The following is a 23,898-nucleotide window of genomic DNA, read 5'->3' on the forward strand; positions in this document are numbered from 1 at the left end:
TCCATTTTATGGTGCTACGGTGGCTCCCAAATTTTATCTAATTCGGCACCTTCCTCTTTTCTGTAAAATTATTCCAGTGTCTATAAATTTCAATAGTCCTCCTTCATACGCGTGCATGATAACGTGATGTTTTCAATATGACGCTCGTCTGACTGCATTTTATTTCGTGATCACCTTCTTCGTAAAAATTTTCCTCTACGGCCGATTTATCAATACCTCCCAGATGGAAATTCCTCTTGTGTTCGAGCATTCGAGTGGTACCCGTGCAAACCATTTCACAACTACAGGGAATTTTACATACACCCGGTGTAGCCAAACTATGTCATTCGTCTTTTTAAAAAAAGATTTTTATGTTTCTGGTGGGTCACACCATACTTGCTCAACCTTTTCCCAATTATGTCTGTAATCTTACTAATGAACGGAAGAAAACCTTTCTCTTTCGGCAGCCGTTGTTCATCGTTGATCTTGATCCTCTCGTTTGGGTGATGTGCTCAATCTATCTCCTTGTTGGAATAACGATTCTTCTTGAATCTCGACCGTAGATGTTCAAGTCTACCAGGGTTTTGAACATACATCTTTTTTGTCTGGCGTGATAGAATTTTTATGAAGGTAAAGGCCGCTATGCGTAGCTTTCTTTGGACATCCGTGGTCGATATTTCTCGATTTGGATGTCAGCGTTGCACTGTGAGAGTGATGATCGTTACTTTCAGACAAGAATGTTGGTGTTACCACAGATAGCATCGTAGCCGACATAATGTGATGGACTGTTGTGCTCTCTACACTGTCTATGCAATCGGCGCTTCCTCTAGTTTTAGTTGAAGTTCGCTGCTTTATCTCTGAAGATGTCTCCCGCACTCGGAGATGAAACGTTAGGGGAATTTTTTATGCATTGACCACAGCATATCAACCCGAAGCTGTTAAGTGAAGACACTACCGGCCCTGAAAGCCTACACTGATTGACATTCGGCTGTTGTGCTTTCGGCCATCAGCTGTTTGGACAGTGAGATATATGAGCTTTTTCCATTTGGTTTCCAGGATGCAGCGGTGCAGGGAGCTATGGACTCGAAAGTATTGCACGCAAAGTTGATTCATTTTGTTTCCAGGGCTCCACATCCGCCGGGAAAGCATCCGATCACTGATTCATTTTGTTGTTCCCAACCGCTCATATTGTAGTATACGTTCTGTTTAATCAAGTTTTCCGAAATTTGTTAAATCAAGCAGTAATGAAGTGAAGCGATAAAGAAACTGCCAGAAAATTTCCTACACTGATTGTCAATGCCTCTCATAGCCTCCAAGTATCCACTGTCTACTTATTTATTTTCTCAACCAATGTACAATGTATATGAAGATGGTATCTGTTCTTTTGGACACGTCAGAAAGAACAGATAGCATTGGAGATCTTGCGGCTCTCGAAGAATGAAATTGAAATGAAATCCAGACCATTAGCTTCCTACAGGCGTTGATAAATATCAACAGGGACAGTTGAAAATGTATGTCCCGACAGTGACTCGAACCCGGGATCTCCTGCTCACATAGCAGACGCTCTATCCGACTGAGTCATCTAGGACACAGAGGGTAGTGCGACTGCAGGGACTTATCTCTGGCACGCTCCCCGTGAGACACACATTTCCAACTTTGTGATCATATACTACATTTGTAGTGTCCCTCCCCTCTATACTCATTACTCACGGCAGTCAATCTACCGATTCCCGTAAGAGTTGAGCAATGTGAGTGCATCCGCACTGAAGAAGATCATTGGCCGGTAAGCCTTATCTGTATGAAGATGGTATCTGCTCTTTCGGACATGTCCCTGCACTCACGTTGCTCAAACTCTTACGGAGTTAGTTAGACGGAGTCAGTTAGTTAATCAAAGGAGATACTGCAGCAAATACCTTTTCTTAAATAGAATCGTATACTTTTTATAGCTGCATTTGATAGCTCCTGAGAAGGCAATTACTGTGATATAGCGTTCGTAAATGCTCACGTTCAAAGCAGTCGTAAAAAAATTCGAGACATGTCCTACAATGCGAGAGCACGTGTCCGGAAATGGCATTTGCGTTCAAACACTGTCAAGTAGGCGTCTCGAACCAAGCTGGGTAGTTGTACACCGTAAAGGTAGGCCTGAGCTTCGAGAATAAAGATTTATTTACCCTTCAACCAACTTACGACCTAGATGCAAGTTCACCTACGAATGTTAGATATGGAAATAGGACATGAGCTAGAATCTAGGGTATCACAAAGGGCTTAGGAAAACTATTTCACACTTTTGTGTCCTACAGATTTACGTGAGCTGAAAGAAAGAAATAAAGAGTTCCTTTTTCTAAAATGAAAAGGTTTTGCACCCTGCTAATGCAAATTCTGTGTTCAACATCTGTATATTAGAAGGAAGATTTCACCTATTTTTTCCTGTGCGTGGCTGTGTGCTTCTTACAAGGGAACCTCCCCATCGCACCTCCCTCAGATTTAGTTATAGGTTGGCACATTCGATAGGCCTTGAAAAACTAAACACAGATCAATCGAGAAAACAGGAAGAAGTTGTGTGGAACTATGAAAAAATAAGCCAAATATACAAACTGTGTAGTCCATGTGAATGATAAGCAACATCAAGGGTAGTGTGAGCTCAGGAGCACCGTGGTCTCGTGGTTAGCGCGAGCACCTGCGGAATGAGAGGTCCTTGGTTCAAGTCTACCCTCGGATGAAAATTTTTACTTTCTTTGTCTTCGCAAAGTTATGATCTGTCCGTTCGTTCACTGACGTCTCTGTTCACTGTAATAAGTTTAGTGTCTGTGTTTTGCGACTGCATCGCAAAACCGTGCGATTAGTAGACGAAAGGACGTGCCACTCCAATGGGAACCGAAAACATTTGGTCGCAAGGTCATAGGTCAACCGATTCCTCCACAGGAAAACACATCTGATATATTCTATACGACACTGGCGACGGCATGTGCCTCATATGACAGGAATATGTTGTCGACTCACCTAACTTGTACACTTGGCGAATGGGTAAAAAGATTCTTCGACCTTCCGCGATTTAGGTTTTCTTGTGGATGTGATAATCACTCCCAAAAAAGTGATGAAAACATAAGCGTTTGTCACATGATGAAAACATAAGCGTTTGTCACATAAACTGAAAATTAAAAGTTAATCTTTTCACCCGAGGGAAGGCTTCAACCAAGGACCTCTCGCTCCGCAGCTGCTCACGCTAACCGCGGGACCACGGCACCCACAAGCTTGCTTTTTACTTGTAGTTGCCTATGTTGCGCATGGACTACTCAGTTTGTATATTTTGCTTATTTTTTTCATAGTTCCGCACAACTTCTTCCTGTTTTCTCGATTGATCTGTGTTCAGTTTTTCAAGGCCTATCCACTGTGCCAACTTATAACTAAATCCGAGGGAGGTGCGATTGGGAGGTTCCCTTGTTAGAGGTAAAATACATGATGTCGGACAACTGTCTGTACCTACACTGCACAAAATTATACCATATGCGATACCTCAATTGAACTAGACGCTTTATTGAAAATACTTTGGTCACCACCTGTACACCGCAAAATAAAGAGACGTCGTTTCATGCTGAACGTCAGCGCGTAAAGACACTGTTATCAGCTACGTGTAGTAAATGTTGACGACTTATTTCACATTGCAATGCAATTTCGTGCACACGTAAATGAATAAACAAATTGCTAACAATGATTTGGCAACCACACAAATCACATAACATAAATTTTGTTTTCCGAAAAATAGCTTTATCCTTTATTTAAGCTTGTGGTGAAGCTGTTGACAATGGACTCAAAGGCACATTTTCAATCGCCGTTCTAAACGACGATGAACAGGTGTAATTACAGTGGATGATATTGTAGAGCATGCACTGGCGATTCGACGACACACATAGTCTCGCGTAGTTGAGGCTTTGCCATAGAGTGCACCTTTGAGTGCTCCCCAAAGAAATAAATCAAGAGCAGTCAAATCGGGTGACCTCACAGGCCATTTCACAACAGAATTTGGCCCAATTCAACTTCCAGGAAAGATGTCATTCAGTATTTTCGTTTCAAAGCAGGACGAATGAGCTGGACAACCGCGTTGTTGCAGCCAAATATGCTGTCGAATATCGAGTGGTATCTCTTCTAGGAGAACCAGAAGACTATTCGTCAAAAAGTGTGCGTACGAATGTTCATTTAGAACGCCTGAGATGAAGTGAGGTCCCACAATGTAGCTTCCTATGATTGCACACCAAACGTCTACGATCCACGGTCGTTGATGTTGCACCTAACGAATGTAGTGTGGATTTTCAGCTGCCCAGTAGTGTACGTTATCCATATTTACATTAGTGCGGTTAGTAAACGATGCTTCATCGGTAAAGAGCCCACGATAGGAAAACGTAGGGTCACCTCTCAGTTTCTGAAGGTCAAACCGACGAAATTCTGTACGACATTCGAAATCACGGTCGTCAAGTGCTTGATGTAGTGACAGATGATAGGGATCGAAATTCTGCTTTCTCCAGCAGACCTTGTCTGAGACTGTGGAGGCCCACGTCCCTACTGTCGCCATCCACCCCCACCGTCCTACCTTATCCCCACAGGCCGTCCTCCTCCTCCGTGAATCCCGCCGTCTCTACTGTGCCTTCCTCCACACGCGTGACGCCACTGGCAACTCCAGCGACACATCCGAAAGTTGCTCGCGGCTAGGAAACGCAGGGACTGACGACAGACATGCACCCGTTTAAATGCTACCCTTCCTATAAACTCGTCCAAGTTCTGGTCAGCCTTCCGTCGCCTTACCGGAATAAACCCTCCCCTACTATCCTCTTCTCCATGATGATCACCCCTTTCCTGACACCCTTAGCAAGACCAATCACTTTGCCTCCTACCTCTCCGATGTCTTTTCCAACCCCGACGATCCCCAGTTCGATTACTCCCTCTTCCAGGATGTCCGCGATCGAATTGACACCTCTGTCCCCCCCCCCCCCTCGCACCTGGTTCCCAGTACTTGTACAACATGGCACACACAGAACTCAATGCCCCTATCACTACACAGGATCTCATTGCTACACTCCGCACAAAACGCGACACCGCTCCTGGTCACGATCGTGGCACCTACCGTCACCTTCGTGAAGCTCCTGTCTCTTTCCTCTCCACCTCAATGTAGTCCTGTCCACTGGCTACTATCCCGACCTGTGGAAAACCTCCCACATCCTGTTGTTCCTTAAACCCGGTAAACCGCCGTCCGCCATCTCGTCCTACTGTCCCATCAGCCTTACCTCGGTCTCAGCAAGGTCCTGGAATCCATCCTCACCTGACGCATTCACCAGCGTCTCCACCAGCACCGCCTGATTCCCATTACCCAGTGTGGCTTTCAGCCGTCCCTCTCTTCCGATGACCCTTCTTCTCACTCATCTCCTTTCCGAACAGCCTAATTCCCATCGCTCCACGATCTTCCCCTCCCTGGACCTCGAACGTGCCTATGACCGCATGTGGCATTTCGGTCTCCTCTTCAAGCTCCAAACCTTAGCCCTTCCTATTAACTACGTCCGTCTGATCGGCTCCTTTCTCTCCCAACGTCCTTCCTGCGTCACCATCCATAACACGGATTCCTACACCTTTTTTCCCTCCACCGGTGTGCCCCAAGGCTCCGGACGGAGCCCCTTCTGTACCTTTTGTATACGGCAGTCATGCCGCCGCCATCACCCCCGTCCACCTTCTCCAGTTTGCTGATGACACCGCCTTCCTCGCCCTTGCCCCCACCCTGCAGTGTTCCCAACACTTTCTCCAATCCCATCTTGACCAGTCCACCGCTTGGTGCAACCAGTGGTTACTTAAAGTCAATCCTTACAAAACCCAGGCGATCATTGTAGGCAAAACCATCCCTTCCTTCCACCTCCTCGATTTCTATCTAATCATCTATGGGCATCCTATCGCACTCACCCCCACCCTTAAGTGCCTTGGCGTCACTCTCGACCGTCGGCTCTCCTGGACCCCCCATCTCCAGACAATCCAAGCCAAGGCACGATCCTGACTCCGTCTCCTCGAGCTCCTTTCCGGCCGTACGTGGGGTCTTGACCCCTCCACCATACTCCACACCTATAAATCCCTCATCCGCCCTGTTACGCCCATCCTGCCTGGATCTCTGCCCCCCCCTACCCTTTACAAATCCCTTCAGATCCTTGAACACCATGCTCTCCGCCTCGCCTATCGCATCCATCTCCCCTCCCACACGTGGATCCTGTATGACCTCATTCTGTTCCCCCACCTCCTCCTTTTCCTCTAAAGAATATGGATCATCTACACCTCCCGTAAACTCGATCCTCCTCACCTGCTTGTCTCACCCATTCTCTCCCACCCCCGCCGGCTGCCGCGCCTGTATCTCCACATCCCACATGCTCTCCATCTCTCCACCCTCCTTACCCTCTCCCAAGGTGGCTTCCGCCAGCTCCCCCTCTCTGATGATGTCCTCTTCCCCTCCATCTACCCCTCCTACCAACTTTGATCCTCCCCTCCCACTTCCTGTGGTTTTTCCTTTGGGCACCCTCCCTCCCTTCTCTCTCCTTTTCCCTCCATCCCCCCTTCCTCCACCCCTCTTCCTCTAGGCTTCCCCTACCCCCCTCCTCCCTTCCTTCCTCCCCCCTATCTCACCTGCCCTTGGCATCTCTGCTCTCCCCTCTCCCTCTCCCACCCCCCTCCTCCTCTCTTGGCAGCTCCCTGGACTCGTACAAGGTCAGTGGACATTCGCACGCTGGAGATCATCGCCATCAGTGTCTCGTGCGTGTGCCTTCGTGTTTGTGTTTAGTGTTCTTTCGCCATCACTCCCCACCGTTCACATGTGCCGTCGCAGTCATCAGTGTTCGTGGGCCGTGTCAACAGGTTTTAGTGTTTTTTCTTGTCCAGCGTCAACGGCTTCATGTATATTGTTTTCTGTGTCTATAGTTTTTCGCCCGCCATTTGTATTGTATCATCTGTGCCCCCCCCCCCCTTTATGTCTTATATTGTACCACTCGAGGCTGAAGAGCAGCGTACTATGCTGCTGACAGCCCACCTTTGTACAAGGTGTTTAAAATAACAATAAAGGAAAAAAATGGTCACATGCATTATGAATTATTATTCATGCCTGGGGATTTTGGTGGCCAGCGGAAGTGTTTAGATTCAGAAGAGTGTTCTCGAAGCCACTCTGTAGCACTACAGGACGTGTGAGGTGTCGTATTGTCTTTATGTAATTGCCCCACTCCGTAGGAATGCACAATGGACATGAATAGATGCAGGTAATCAGACAGGATGCTTACGTTCTTGTCACCTGTCAGAGTCGTATCTAGACGTATCAGGGGGTCCCATGTCACTCCAGATGAACACTCCTCACACCATTGCAGAGCCTCCACCAGCTTGAACAGTCTCTGCTGACATGCAGGGTCCATGGATTCACGAGGTTGTCTCCATAGCCGTACACGTCCATCCGCTTAACACAATTTGAAACGAGACTCGTCTGACCAGGCAACATGTTACCAGTCATCAACAGTCCATTGTCGGTGTTGATGGTCCCAGGCGACGCGTAAACCTTGGTGTCGTGTAGTCATCAAGAGTACAAGAGTGGCCCTTCGGCTCCTAAAGCCCATACGATATTTCGTTAAATGGTTCGTATGCTGACATTTTGTTGATGGCCCAGCATTAAAGTCTGCTACAATTTGAGGCGTGGTTGCACTTTTGTCATGTTGAACGATTCTCTTCGTTCGTCGTTGGTCACGTTCTTGCAGGCCGCAGTGATGTTGCAGATTTGGGGTTTTAGCGTAATCCTGGTATTCACGATATACTCGTGAAATGGTCGTATGGGAAAATCCCCGCTTCGTCTCTGCCTCGGAGATGTGTGTCCCATGCCTCGTGGGCCGACTATAACACCACGTTCAAACTCAATTGTCCGCCGCTCGTGGTCTCGCGGTAGCGTTCTCGCTTCCCGAGCACGGGGTCCCGGGTTCGATTCCCGGCGGGGTCAGGGATTTTCACCTGCCTCGAGATGACTGGGTGTTTGTGTTGTCGTCATCATTTCATCATCATCCAGGAAAGTGGCGAAATTGGACTGAGCAAAGACTGGGTAATTGTACGGGCGCTGATAACCACGCAGTTGAGCGCCCCACAAACCAAAACATCATCAACATCATCATCAAACTCAATTAAATCTTGATGACCTGCCATTGTAGCAGAAGTAACCGATCTAAAAACTGCGCCAGACACTTGTTGCCTTAATGAGAATTTCACTCTGCAGCGGAGTGTGCGCTGATATGAAACTTCCTGGCAGATTAAAACTGTGTGCCGGACCGAGACTCGAACTCGGGACCTTTGCCTTTCGTGGGCAAGTGCGCTACCATCTGAGCTACCCAAGGACGACTTACGCCTCGTCCTCACAGCTTTACTTCTGCCAGTTTGGAAGGTAGGAGATGAGGCTTTACTTCTGCCAGTTTGGAAGGTAGGAGAGGAGGTACTGGCAGAAGTAAAGCTGTGAGGACGGGGCGTGAGTCTTGCTTGGGTAGCTTAGATGGTAGAGCACTTTCCCGCGAAAGGAAAAAGTCCCGGTTCGAGTCTCGGTCCGGCACACAGTTTTAATCTGCCAGGAAGTTTCACTTGTTGCCTTATATGGGCGTTTCCAACCGCAGCGCCGTATTATGCTTGCTTACACATCTCTGTATTTGAATACACATGCCTATACCAATTTCTGTGGGGCTTTGTGTATATAGATACACAATCGTAGAACTACAGCTGCCAGCTACTTCCGAGATCAACACTTCAATCAACACTTGACGTATCCTATGCCGCACGTGTAGGACCACTGAATAAAATATCAGTAACACTGCTCTAATTGGAATTCGGTAAATCGTGTAGAGATGACCAACAATCACAGACGTTAGTCATAACACTTAAATGATCTCCCTGTGGCAGTTGATGTGACCGAATCACCACATTAAGGTGGATCGAAATATATCGAAATAGAAACGTAACAGAATGAAAGAAAGGTGGTGGTGGTAAGTTCGTATGGGAGCAAACTGCTGAGGTCACCGATTCCTAGTCTTTCACACCACTTAGTTTAACTTAAACAAACTTATGCTAAGCAAAAAACACTCAACCATGCCCGAGGGAGGACTCGAACCTGCGAAGGGGGGGAGCCGCGCTAACCGTGCCAAGGCGTCAAAGACTGCGCGGTTACCCAGCGCGGCATGGTAGAAAGGAAACCTCGTGTTTGCTCGTTCCCGTGACCACATCACGACTGAAGTTGCCAAAGTTGACTGTGTGCCCACGCCTAATCTTAATATGTCGACAAAGAATGATGTACCAGTTACAGCCGTCTAATACGAAGTAAGCACGTTGTCTTACCCATTTTGCAGTCAACCATTTGAGTGGTGGACGCCAAAAATGTCAAACGTTTTATGCTATCAAGCTGTTTTGTATTTGAATTACCATACCGTATGCTCCATTGTATTTAAAAATATGAAAAATACCCCTTACCCACAGAAGTATGTAGTTATTATGGTATACCCAGATTGTCGTGTTTCTTCACTAAAAATTGTTTGTAAGTGATGAAAGGAGATGAATTTTTTAAAACTGTTATAAGTTTGTTTTTGGTCCCATATAACTGACACTGCTCGTGATTTAAACAAAGTCTCCAAACTCTATAAAAAATCGCTGAATAAAGTAACCTAAGAAAAGTAAAGTTTTCGATATTATTTGCAGGAATACTAATTATTATAACTGGACAGTACATTACAGTCTGCCTAATGTCTGCAGTTCTTTATCACCTAACACTTGTGTTTTACGAGTAAAGCAGAGAACATTTTACCATAGCATGGAAGTGCCTTAGATGGTTTTACGCTCCAATATGAAAACAATGTAGGTCTTTTGTTGAGTCCCATATTCAACAATCCTGCTATAAAACCTCTTATCTCATCTATTGTGACATAATTCTATTTCTTCATATGGGCTGGATATAGGCGCAAGATGTTTATAAATAAATTGCTTAGCTGAGCGATTTGTTTTGGTGACAATTAGTTGCAGTAACATTGCTGTGAAAACTAAATTGGAATATTCAACTGCAGAACATCCCACTCGCGGCATATGCTTCGGTCCAGGCACATCGTGAAATGCATGAAGTAGCAGCTATAGGATTTCAGATGGAATGACTTCAGTACACTGTGTATTTTACGATCTGTCTTCACTTTCAATGTACCAGCAAGAACATCACTGTCACTTTCTGAACCGCTGCTGAACATCACTGTAACTTTCTGAACCGCTGCTACTTTCGCTAAAATAGTATGTGTCACAAATATTTTTCAGTAACTCACGAACTTCATGCTGAACACAATTTAAAAACATTGCAAAATCGAATGAAATAAACAAACTGAAAACATTAATTAAAAGAGAAACAGTACAAAAATAATATAAATAACAATACTGCACAAAAATAACGACGTCAGATGAAATGAAAAATGTAAGTATTACGAAGCATCATGTCAATAAACGAATAATGCAGTTGCAGAGCTATCGCTGCGCACATAAATTGAAACGTTCAGCATCAGTATTAAACAAGCTACCTACGTCTAACGGCGAATTTATAAGGGAAGCGGAGGTGAAAATAGGGCTAAAAACGATGAAAGCGATAGGGGCCTTTTCAGTTACTGTCCATATAAAAAATGACAGCAGTTGCTGATGCCAGTGAACGCAAATCCATATTAACCAAAGTCCAAGCGAACTTTGTTTGTAATGGACATCTGAAGTCGTGTGCCTTGCAACAGCCGTTGCTCACAGTGACTGGTAAGGCTGCATGTCTTCTTTGGATAAGCCATCCGGAGTGGCCGAGCGGTTCTAGGCGCAAAAGTCTGGAACCGCGCGACCGCTACGTCGCAGGTTCGAATCCTGGCTCGGGCATGGATGTGTCTGATGTCCTTAGGTTAGTTAGGTTTAAGTAGTTCTAAGTTGTAGGGGAATTGAATGATGATCTCAGAAGTTAAGTCCCATAGTGCTCATAGCCATTTGAACCATTTTTTCTTTGGGTAAAACAACACAGAAACGTGAAAGCGATCGACTGGAGGCGTGCAATGACGGACTTATAAGATGTTCATGTGCATTTTATGGAAAGTATACACTAATTCGTGGACGATTCCGCGACGTTTTGCGTTCAAGTGGCTCAAATGGCTCTGAGCACTATGGGACTTAACATCGGAGGTCATCAGTCCCCTAAACTTAGAACTATTTAAACCTAACTAACCTAAGGACATCACACACATCCATGCCCGAGACAGGATTTGAACCTGCGGCCATAGTGGTTGCGCAGTTCCAGACTGAAGCGCCTAGAACCGTTCGGCCACTGCGGCCGGCGACGTTTTGGAGGTGTTTTCCGTACCATGACTAGGGCCTCTCATTCATGTTGCCGTGAAAATGAGGCAGAACGTTTATTTGAACATTCTTGGTGACCAACAGTTGTCCTTTCTTCTGCAGCTTCCTGATGAGAATGCTGTTGACATTGCCATATTCCAAGATGACAACATCCGTGTTCACAAGGATGCACACATATGTTGCCAGACTGATGAATACTCAGGGACCCTATCGCACACCGACTGGAGCCCTCCACAACTGATCTGAACCCCACAGAAAAGTCTGGGATTACTTGAGAGTTATAATGACAGAAAAAATAGCAACACCAATAATAATCAGTGTAAAGAAAAGAAATTTCGGGAATACATTTGTATAGGTAACATATTTAAGTTACCAACATTGCTAGATCATAGATAATTTGACTGTAACATGAGCCATTCCAAATTTGAAATGTTGGTACATGAACAACCGGTGTAATCGCTAGAATGTTGAATGCAAGCATACAAAAGTGCATACATTGCGTCGCACAGATCGCAGTTTCTGGGCTGGAATTCCATGCCTGCTGTACTTGGTTAGTCGGTACAGGGACAGTAAATGCTGGTTACGGATGACGCTGGAGTAGTCGTTCTACAATGTCCCATATGTTCTCAATTGGATGTGGTGATCGGTCTGGCCGAGGCAACATGCCGACTGTCTGCAGAGTATGTTTGTTTAGAACAGCGGTATGTGGCCGACAGTTACCCTGTCTGAAAACCCCACTGGAATGGTGCTCGTGAATGGTAGCAGAACAAGTCGAATCACCAGATTAACGTACAAGTATGCTATCAGAGTGCGTGGGATAATCACGAGAGTTTCTTGCTGTCATACAAAAACGCACCCTAGGCTATAACTCAGTGTACTGGTCCAGTGTATCTAGCGTGCGAACAAGTTGATTGCAGGCCCTCAGCTGGCCTAACTAACACACGGCCATCATTGGCACTGAGACGGAGCCAGGTTTCATCAGAAAACACAACAGACCTCCACCCTGCCCTTTAATGAGCTCTCTGTTGACACCACTGAAGGCGCAAATGGCCGTGGTTTGGGGCCAGCGGAATGTCCACTACAGGGCGTCTGACTCGAAGCTGTCCCTGAAGTAACTGATTTATATCTGTTCCTTGTGTCACTGGGGTTCCAACTGCTGCTCTGATGCAGATGCATATGATGCGCCAGAGCCATACAGCGAACACAACGGTTTTCACTCTCTAGGCCAAGTGGCCGTCTGGAATCCCCAGTCTTCTTCAGACCGTGCATTCTCGTAGCCACTGCTGCCACCAGTCATTTACAGTGCCTACATCCGTTCCAAGTCGTTCCCAATATCGCAGAAGGAGCATCTCCTGTCTCATATCCCTATTACACTACCTCGTTCAAAATCAGTGTTGTTAATAGTGTCTTTGTCCCCTTTAAGGTGTTCTTGACTAACATCAGATCACGAAGTCCAATCTCAAAGGTAGCTAATGCTATCGACCATTTAAACGTGTATTTTCAGTAAACCTGATTTGCGTCCTACTAGCGCCACTCTTATGCGACTGGCGCGAAATTTTGAAAAGACATCATATTTCAGATGTAGAATATATGTGTAGGGTGATTAAGCTGCGGGCCGGCCGGAATGGCTAAGCGGTACTAGGCGCTACAGTCTGGAACCGCGCGACTGCTACGGGCGCAGGTTCGAATCCTGCCTCGGGCATGAAGGTGTGTGCTGTCCTTAGGTTAGTTAGGTTTAAGTAGTTCTAAGTTCTAGGGGACTGATGACCTCAGCAGTTAAGTCCCATAGTGCTCAGAGCCATTTGAACCATTTTTTGTTTCAGCTGCCTCTACCACTGAGTCTTATGCAACACATAACACCTTCAAATACTAGCGAAAGATTTTCATATTCTCTCGCTCTCTTTGTGCGAATTATTAGCCCTACACAAGAAATGAACTCAGTCTTTTTGTAGGAAATTGAATGTAGTTAAAATCTGTACTGGAATTCGTCTCCGATAGAGGCTTTAGTTCTCGAAACATTGATGAAAAACGTACAAAATTAGCCTTCAAACGCGTTTTTCCTGAATAACTCGAAAACTGTGGCCTCCAGCAAACACGGATTCCCACGTAATTAAACTGCATCATATTTCCTATCAAAATGTCCTGTTCTTCTTTTCTGTAGGGCTGACGGTTTGCGCGTAGCGAGCGATGTAATATGAAAACCTTGCGCATGATATTTGAAGGTGTTGCAAGTTGCAAAAAACGCAGCGGTAGGGATGGGTGAATTACTCTATAAATATATGCGAGTTTAGTACAGCTGTCATCATTACTCGCTTCCCATTTTCAGTTGCTTCCCTACCATCCAGTCTCCATATTGCTAACGTGTATTCGGCATTGCTTAATATATACACTGTTTCCGTGTTCTTGCCAGTCCACCACTTTTCCTTCATCCAGGGGATATCCATCACCATAATCGTCTCTACCCTCTTGTGCCACACACCCTTTCAAGATCTCCGTACTAAAATAGTGTTTCTGATTCAGTTGTCTTTATAATAGTTTTTCAACTTCCGTTTTCCTACGTATTTCCTCATTTCGTGTAGGATCCAATCTCGATATTCCGCTATTCATCCTTCTGTAGCCCATTTCCATTGCAAGAAGCCTCTGTTTACCTCTTTCATTAATTTTCTAGGTTTCTGACTCATATTTAGTAATACTGTCCACAGCTCTGTGGTATATTACTTTTTTATATTGATTATTATTTCTTTATTCTATAAGGCAGAATTTCCGTTTTCCTACGTACACTCCTGGAAATTGAAATAAGAACACCGTGAATTCATTGTCCCAGGAAGGGGAAACTTTATTGACACATTCCTGGGGTCAGATACATCACATGATCACACTGACAGAACCACAGGCACATAGACACAGGCAACAGAGCATGCACAATGTCGGCACTAGTACAGTGTATATCCACCTTTCGCAGCAATGCAGGCTGCTATTCTCCCATGGAGACGATCGTAGAGATGCTGGATGTAGTCCTGTGGAACGGCTTGCCATGCCATTTCCACCTGGCGCCTCAGTTGGACCAGCGTTCGTGCTGGACGTGCAGACCGCGTGAGACGACGCTTCATCCAGTCCCAAACATGCTCAATGGGGGACAGATCCGGAGATCTTGCTGGCCAGGGTAGTTGACTTACACCTTCTAGAGCACGTTGGATGGCACGGGATACATGCGGACGTGCATTGTCCTGTTGGAACAGCAAGTTCCCTTGCCGGTCTAGGAATGGTAGAACGATGGGTTCGATGACGGTTTGGATGTACCGTGCACTATTCAGTGTCCCCTCGACGATAACCAGTGGTGTACGGCCAGTGTAGGAGATCGCTCCCCACACCATGATGCCGGGTGTTGGCCCTCTGTGCCTCGGTCGTATGCAGTCCTGATTGTGGCACTCACCTGCACGGCGCAAAACACGCATACGACCATCATTGGCACCAAGGCAGAAGCGACTCTCATCGCTGAAGACGACACGTCTCCATTCGTCCCTCCATTCACGCCTGTCGCGACACCACTGGAGGCGGGCTGCACGATGTTGGGGCGTGAGCGGAAGACGGCCTAACGGTGTGCGGGACCGTAGCCCAGCTTCATGGAGACGGTTGCGAATGGTCCTCGCCGATACCCCAGGAACATCAGTGTCCCTAATTTGCTGGGAAGTGGCGGTGCGGTCCCCTACGGCACTGCGTAGGATCCTACGGTCTTGGCGTGCATCCGTGCGTCGCTGCGGTCCGGTCCCAGGTCGACGGGCACGTGCACCTTCCGCCGACCACTGGCGACAACATCGATGTACTGTGGAGACCTCACGCCCCACGTGTTGAGCAATTCGGCGGTACGTCCACCCGGCCTCCCGCATGCCCACTGTACGCCCTCGCTCAAAGTCCGTCAACTGCACATACGGTTCACGTCCACGCTGTCGCGGCATGCTACCAGTGTTAAAGACTGCGATGGAGCTCCGTATGCCACGGCAAACTGGCTGACACTGACGGCGGCGGTGCACAAATGCTGCGCAGCTAGCGCCATTCGACGGCCAACACCGCGGTTCCTGGTGTGTCCGCTGTGCCGTGCGTGTGATCATTGCTTGTACAGCCCTCTCGCAGTGTCCGGAGCAAGTATGGTGGGTCTGACACACCGGTGTCAATGTGTTCTTTTTTCCATTTCCAGGAGTGTATTTCCTCATTTCTTGTAGGATCCAATCTCGATATTCCGATATTCATCCTTCTGTAGCCCATTTCCATTGCAAGAAGCCTCTGTTTACCTCTTTCATTATTTTTCTAGGTTTCTGGCTCATATTTAGTAATACTGTCCACAGTTCTGTGGTATATTACTTTTTTATATTGATTATTACTTCTTTATTCTATAAGGCAGAATTTTATTTCTTCTGTGCTCCTTCCACAAACAGGTAGTGTTACCCAGAGATATTTAAAAGCTTTGCTTCTTTTACCTCGACAACATCTGTTACCAAATCCATTGTCTCATTTTCTTTCACCGCAAGATATCCTGTTTTGCAAGACGTACTGAAAGACGGTAACTGTCATATCGTTCTCTGAGTTTGCGTAACATATATTCAACATCTTCAACATTTGTTAGAATGATCAGTTTGTCGTCCGCAAAAAGTAAGAAACACAACGTTTCTATTCCAACAGGAATTCCCGTAGCACCGCATTTACATTTACATTCTCGTAAAGCAACCTCTAAATAGATTTTGAAGAGAGTTGGAGTCCTTTTTTGATTTTAAATTCAACAGTTACCCGTTTATTCTTCTTTGCATGACTGGTGCATCGACTATAAAATTCTCTCACAGCTAATGCGTATGTTACAGATATTATTCTTCAACATGCTCTCCCACATCTTACTTAGCAGGACCTTGTCGCAAGCTTTATGCATATTCGTGAATAACATATGAGTAGTCGATTTGTAGCCATTCTCTTCTCAGTTAAGTTTCATGAGGTAAATATCCCGTCAGTATAGGAGCTTCCAGGTAGAAATCCATTTTACTCCTCTTTCTCCTACGAGCTCTTCTATCCGCTTCTTTAAGGCTCTATCGTACCATCTAGCTTCTGAAGGCATCACATTAAACCCTCTGTAATTTTTGCATTCTTTCCGGTAATCTTTTCATATGTGGACGCAATACATGCTTCTTCCCATTCACAGGGTTCAGATCTACTTTTAAACATTTATCAGAGAACCTTGCCTCTCCTAATTGAGGTCATTTTGAAGGCTTTGTTACACGGCATTAGCGAAACGTATCTTGGGGTTGATAGCTTTTTGTCCGCTGTGTTTACGTATGCAGTGTGTCAAAAAATCACACCGGGAGACTTTGAGGATGTATGGAGAGGGTCTTGAGGGACAAATTGAGAACAGAGACTCATGGTCTGAAGCGTTGTTGAGCAACACTACGAAGTTGGAGAGCTGACTACCTAAGCATTTCTGCAACAGTCTCGCGGTAACTGATCCTTGATAAAGCCAACAGCTCTTACTTGAATACTGTCTCTCCCGTTTATGCAACTCGATAAAAGCGTTAGACCGAGAGTATTGGTCGAAATAGGGATGTATAAGTGATCACCTTAGCGCATTTCCTTAGCATTCTCGCAAGACGAAAGAAAAATTGAAAAACCTATTTAGGATTTGTTGGCCTAGAGGAAGCGTTTAAAAAGGTAGAGTGGGGCAACTTTTTGTAAATCCTCGGAAAAATAGGTGAATGCTGTAGGAAAAAACAGGTACTATACAATATGCAAAGAACATAGATGGAACCATCATAAGGATGATTGGCCACATAGGGATGTGTCTGCGGTAACCATTCCGATACTGATCAACACATGCCGTTTTCAGATGCTACTTCGTTTTTAGTTTTGTCTTTAGAAAAAATGCGTTCTGGTCGTGGTTATCAGCAACCACCTTGGTAACTGAATGGTACTGAAAGGGAATGCTGTGGACTTGTGAGAGCGATCGATGAAAGTCTTTCAGAAAATGTTGAGAAATTGTTCGCAGAACTTTAGATCTTTTAATTTCGCAATAGTCTCTGATGACGTCTCATAATAACTTAATTTCAAATATCAGTATGTATTTTTAACAGCAGAAAATACACTATATTGTTTTAATGTTAAGAGAATTACGGTAAAAGGAACTCCTTTATAAAAGAGGAAGAACTTTCCATTGCTCGCAGAAGGGGATGACACCCAAAACATAGACAACGTTACTTGTAATCAAAACGGCCCAGCCGATCAGAAGTTTAAACATGTGACAGCTGTCGTATCTGTCAAAATAACTTCAGTAAGCAGGTGATACATTTAGAGATAATTTACTTCGGCAGATAATCCATGTTACACAATTCCGCGGAATTTCCAAGGAAACTCCTTATCTCATAACGGGAAAGTACCACACTAGAACGCTTGAAATTTCGCTGTGCGGGAACCAGCTTGCTATCATATTGATTCGTACGATATAGAGGAATGCTATATGTAGGACAGCAGTGAAAAGCACGCATTGTATATTCAAACGTATCATCCCTAGATGCATTAACTAATAATTAAATAACAGAGTGATCGGAAATTCGGAAACAACAGCACTCCGATTGAATGAAGAATTATTTAAAAAACCGAATGTTAAATCAGAAGTAGTTATTATTTACGGGGTTCATAGAAGACCCAAATCGAGTTATAAAAAAAGATTCTAAAATACTGTTTTCGAACTGGATTTGATGGTGCTCATTGTATTGTAGGCATTGGCAGGATATTAGTTTGGGTAGACGGAACGAATGCGTAAGCGCTTAGCATCAACTTCAGTCAAGGTGACCTATATGACGGAAGCAGTGATGGAGGGATTGGAAGGTACAGGGCTGGTGTTAGATCTGGGTGTAGCTGTTCTCATTATAAAAATTCCAGTCAACATGGTAGTAACCTTGGGTTCATTTAGGGAGGATATTGCGGGGCTGGGTTCGTTGGTTTGGAGCAAGAGTTAGGATTGGCAGTTGCGAGGTCTTCCTCTACTTTTGTATCTGTCCATTATTTTCCACAATAGTGCAGTTTTGGGAATGATTCCATCTTTCATATGTAGAACATGCCCCGCAAGCTTCAGTCTCCTTTCAGCAACGATTTTGTGCAGGCTGCGTTGTCCACTTCTCTGAATTTCATCATTTGAAACTTTCTTGTGGAAATTTACGTTCAAAATTTGCCTCAAGGATCGTTGGTGAAAAACATTGAGCTTATGTGCCGAATTTCCTGACATTTTCCCGGTCTCACAAGCGTACATGGCCATTAGTAAGATGACAGAAGAGTGAAGCTGGAACTTTGTAGACGTAGTTATAGAGCCATATGGATCGCATTTGACTGGAGACTATAGAAGCGTTTGTGTCTAGGCTGCTGATGTCTGCATCTACTTTGCCGTTGTTACAGATAAGGCTGGCGAGATATGGGAAACGATGGGCACCTCGTGGTACGTTCTGTTGCACTACAATTTGACTCCTGTTGAACTGCCATTCCATCCACCATTGTACTTATTACCTAAGTTTTTGGATAGGGTCCGCCTTTAGTAAAACACAATTTTGTTTTTTAACCCAAACATGTTTCCCTGCAGTTCTAGCATCTTCAGTGGGCTTTTATTTTTCATCCGTTAAAGATAAAGAGTGTTATTTGCTGTTTGTATACATGTAGCTATTAGTTTTTAAATCGTAATTACAGATATTTGAAAAAACACATAACTTATGAATTCATACTTTTTTCTTACCACATGGTGTGGTTTTTCTGATGTGTTGTGTTACTACACTGACCGTTTTGTTCCACAGTTTGTCATCTACAACCACTTCTACCTTAAAGTAGATAAATTGTTTAAGATAAAATTACGATTTGAAAACTTGTTATTTCTATACCTGAATTTATTTAATTTTTAGTGTGTGTGTGTGTGTGTGTGTGTGTGTGTGTGTGTGTGTGTGTGGGTGTGGGTGTGTGTGTGTGTCTATTTAGATAATGTTTCACTTATACGATGAATAAAAAGAAAATGTTTCACTTCTATGATGAATAAAGAGAAAATTTAAGCGAAACATTATGTAAATAGACACACACACACACACACACACACATAAAATTAAATAAATTCTGGCATAGAAATAACAAGATTTTAAATCTTAATTTTAGCTTAAACAATTTATCTACTTTAAGGTATAAGTCTTTGCAGATGGCAAACTGTGGAAAAAAACGGTCACTGTAGTAACACAACACATCAGAAAAACCACACCATATGGTAACAAAGAAAGGTATGAATTCATAAGTTATGTGTTTTTTGAAATATCAGTAATTACGATTTAAAAACTAATAGCTACATGTATACAAACAGCAAATAACACTCTTTATCTTTAACAGATGAAAAATAAAAGCCCACTGAAGATGCTGCAACTGCAGTGAAACATGTTTGGGTTAAAAAACAAAAGCCGGCCAGTGTGGCCGAGCGGTTCTAGGCACTCAAGTCTGGAACCGCGCGACCGCTACGGTCGCAGGTTCGATTTCTGCTTCGGTCATGGATGTGTGTGATGTCCTTAGGTTAGTTAGGTTTAAGTAGTTCTAAGTTCTAGGGGACTGATGACCTCAGATGTTAAGTCCCATAGTGCTCAGAGCCATTTAAAAAACAAAATTGTGTGTTGTTAACGGCGAACCCTGTCCAAAAATATATGTATTATTAAAGCAAACACGGAAGAAAAGAACTTCCACCTCAAGATAATTATTGTACTCATTAGTTGTACACTTTGTGGGATTTGTGGCAGAAAAACTATGTTGTCAGCAAAATCCTGATCCGTAAGTCAAATTTCCTCATTCAGATGTATTCTCGTGTTGAAGTTGTCTGTAGTTTTTATGATTATGGAATCAACGACTAACATAAAAAGCAGTGATGACAAAATGCAGCCTTGACTGACGCCTGAGAGAACAGTGAAGAAAGGGGCATTCCCATCCTCTATTCTTACGCAGCAACTCAGTCAAATACCAAGTTCGGCCTCGAATACATCGCTCTTTCTGTGTTCCTCTCCGTCGTCCAGTTGTCTCTTCTCACGTGTACTCACACTTTCCTTGAATTTAAATTATTGCGTCTCATGTCTTTCGGTAGATTTTGAAGTGTCTAGGTTCGATTTGTAAGACTGATTATGAATCGATTTTCTACTTCCTAGCGTTATATCTTTCGCCACATCAGATGGTCGCTTAGATTTTCAGTGTTGCTGCGATTTGAATTTCACTTTTACGTCCGCTCGTACCAAAAAACGGCCCGACACAACAGCAACAGCACGACAGGTAGGTGTATTAGGTGACTGTTAAGGTAGTAAAAAAAGATGGAAACGGTTGGGTACTTGGCAGAACGATTAAGCTACAAACAATCCTGTTGGAAGAACATCCGCAACTGAGCGTTATAGCAGAGGTTGAAAATACCGCTTCAATTGTAAATTACTTTACTTTCTCACGACGGTGTCTGTTATAAGCCCATCCTCAGGTGTGCTGTGCCTTAATCCACGAGCCCTTCTATAGTGACTACACTTGGATGGTGCTATGTTGTGATATTTCAGGTATGTGAAGGATCATATATGGATAAGATGATCGTTGGGGATTCTCTAAAGGGAAAATGAGATACGTGGAAAAATCATTGTTACAGATGCGAACGGCAGTTCAGATTTCAAGATCTGTCATTATTTACGCTTCGATCTTATCAGCTGCGATTCCATCCCTGACCAATGAGATGAGAATCAGCAACGTTGGGCATGTTTTACTGAAATGGTGAGCTGAGGTTGGCATGGAATGAAGCACCGCTGTTTTGGCCAGAGACGGGTAATTGGTCGGACAGACCGCCGTGTCATTCTTCTCCAGTGACATAGGATTGAAGGTTTAGCAGGCCTGATGCCGCTACTGCTCTTCATGTAGCTTCTAATTGGTGTTATGATGCTGAGTGCACCACCTTTCTGTCCTCTCACTACGCATAGAAACCGGACAGTACCAGGAGTCGAACGCGTATTCCCCGCATGGCCATCATCATCCACTTCGACCATCATTTCAGAGGCAGACTGGTATGGTACTGGTAGGCTTCAAAGTGTCCATCAGTAGAATTAACAGTAATGAAATCTTATCTATGTAAGGTTTGGTAGATATGAAGTTTAAGTGAATGTTTGCAGATCTTCTATACATTAATGATTCAGAGACGTAGGGTGACGCTGAAGTGGCTCTAAAGTACATGTGGTGAGGTAGTTGATTTGAAGGAGCGCGCAGGTTTAAGATGAAAAGAGGCATGGGATTGATAAGGTCTAAGATGCTTATATTCTACGTTGTATTTATTGATTTGGAGAGTTTTTGCTTCTTTTATATAACGGGATATTCGGGGAAATTTCTTTTGTTTCTCTAATGGCTGACATGATTGGCTGTTGCTAGCAGCAGAAACAGCCCCTCTTTTTTAGTGAAACATCGGCTGGATGGAGTAAACATCACAGTTTGTTCTGTTACTATTAAGTGGCAATGGTGTACAGGATGTCTAGTTTCTCTTCGTGCATACTCTTCTATGTTAACAAATTGCCTATTGGCTTCTGTCTCGGGTTCTTCAGCCGACGTTCATCTAACGATTTTACTGACGTTTCGCTAGCACGAGTGGCTGGCATTGTCAAAGCTTCACCCTTCATTGCCGGTGGTGAACTGGAGCCGAGCTCGCGTCCGCAGACTATATGTACCAGGCGCGCCAACGTCCGAGGGCTTCTCCGCGGTCATTTCCGGTGCGGTTCTCCTCTTGCTACCTGCGGCGGTCGTTCGCTGCAGTACGGGAAGCCAGGATCCGTTTACCTTAAGGCTTTCCTCTTTCTTGTTGAAGCTGTTCCCGTGTTTTTGTATTTCTACAGCTTCTCTGAACAAGGGCGTGTGATAGTGCTTCTCTACAGCCAGGTATAGGTCCGTGTGTGTCGGTTATCGATACACGCTGTGTCACAGGTTTTCGCCACCCCTTATTACCAGCACATCTAGAAAAGTTTATGTCGGAATGACTGGACGATCAATCAACACCAGGATCGAAGAACATAAGCGACATGGCAGGTTTGGCCAGGTGGAAAAATAGGCCGTGGCAGAGCACCCACTGAGTGAGACCGACCACGTAATAAAATTCGCCGACATGGAAGTTCTGGCTGTAGTGAAGCAACATCACAAGCGCTTGTTCAGAGAAGCTGTAGAAATACAAAAACACGCGAACAGCTTCAACATGAAAGAGGAAAGCCTTAAGGTAAACGGATCCTGGCTTTCCGTACTGCAGCGAACGACCGCCGCAGGTAGCAAGAGGAGAACCGCACCGGAAATAACCGCGGAGAAGCTCTCGCATGTTGGCGCGCCAGGTACATATAGTCTGCGGTCGCGAGCTCGGCTCCAGTTCACCACCGGCAATGGAGGGTGAAGCTTTGACAATGCCAGCCACTCGTGCTGGCGAAAAGCCATCAAAATCATTAGAGGAACGTCGGCCGAAGAACGGGAGACAGAATCCAATAGGCAGTTTGTCAACAGGTGGCCACGAAAGCCTTAAAATTTTGTCTTGTATGTTAGCTGTGCCAGCATAACGCTACCTCATAAGGATTTGTATTACGGAGCACAATCAGCCCCAACCCTGTTTGGTACATGCCTGGAAATTCTACACAGACTTTTACATCGCTTCGCTTTCCACATCCGCGTACCTTCTTCAACCTGTATCTTGATTCACCCATCCAGTGAGCAGATCTTCTTTCTTCCTGGTCACCTTCCAAACGAAAACAATAATCGGAAAACCCTGTTTGCAGAACCCTATATCCCACACTCTGATCACCAATGCAGGTACTTTGCTGGGCTCTCAGCCTAGCTACTGTCACCCACGAAAGAGGACGAGAGGGAGAACAGAGGCGGCTACATACACTTCGTACTTAGGCAACGAGTTGAAGAAGATCGGCAGACACCTATGAGCGCGTAACACGAAGTGTGTGGTTTCGGTCAACTTCCCGAAACCTTGGATTTATGATGATCAGTAAAAAACGATCCAGTCCACTGTAAGTTTTAAGTCTCCCGTATCCTATGCCAGTGTGTCAAGGCATGTTTTTGGAAGTATGAAGCTCGATACACCAAACGTAAACAGCGTTCGCACAGCTCCCACAACCATACACTCGGTCCTTGCGGAGCCCCACGTAGGAGATGGCCACGCCGTAGCCTATGGAAAAACGATGTTTCTCGGAGAGTGATTTATTTTTTTTTTTTTGGTCGCTTGCAACACAAGCGTTTAAAATCCCGAATGGCAAGAATCTGATAAACAGAAAGACGAATTACGTCTTAGGAATCATGGGGAGTCTGGGATAGGCTTTCTGTGGACAGTGTGTGAAGCGGGATGGGTCACAAGAAGGAAAATCCCATTGCTGTGGCGGCAGCAGGTGTTGGGAGGGCCGGTAAGATAACCGAAGAACGTTCAGCCGTAGTCCATGAGTCGTCAACAGTCACCTGAAGATGATAGCGAGCCTCCATGGCAAACTTTCGCACAGAACCAAC

At 44.9% G+C, this 23,898-nt stretch overlaps 1 protein-coding gene across 1 annotated transcript in view; it reads left to right on the forward strand.

Annotated features, from left to right (window-relative positions):
• LOC126088231 (monocarboxylate transporter 12-B-like) overlaps positions 1-23,898 on the forward strand; it is a 54,999-nt gene that overhangs the window by 19,120 nt on the left and 11,981 nt on the right. The gene's annotated exons all lie outside the window — the stretch shown is intronic.

The sequence above is a fragment of the Schistocerca cancellata genome, chromosome 6 (assembly GCF_023864275.1).
Source record: "Schistocerca cancellata isolate TAMUIC-IGC-003103 chromosome 6, iqSchCanc2.1, whole genome shotgun sequence".
NCBI lineage: Eukaryota > Metazoa > Arthropoda > Insecta > Orthoptera > Acrididae > Schistocerca > Schistocerca cancellata.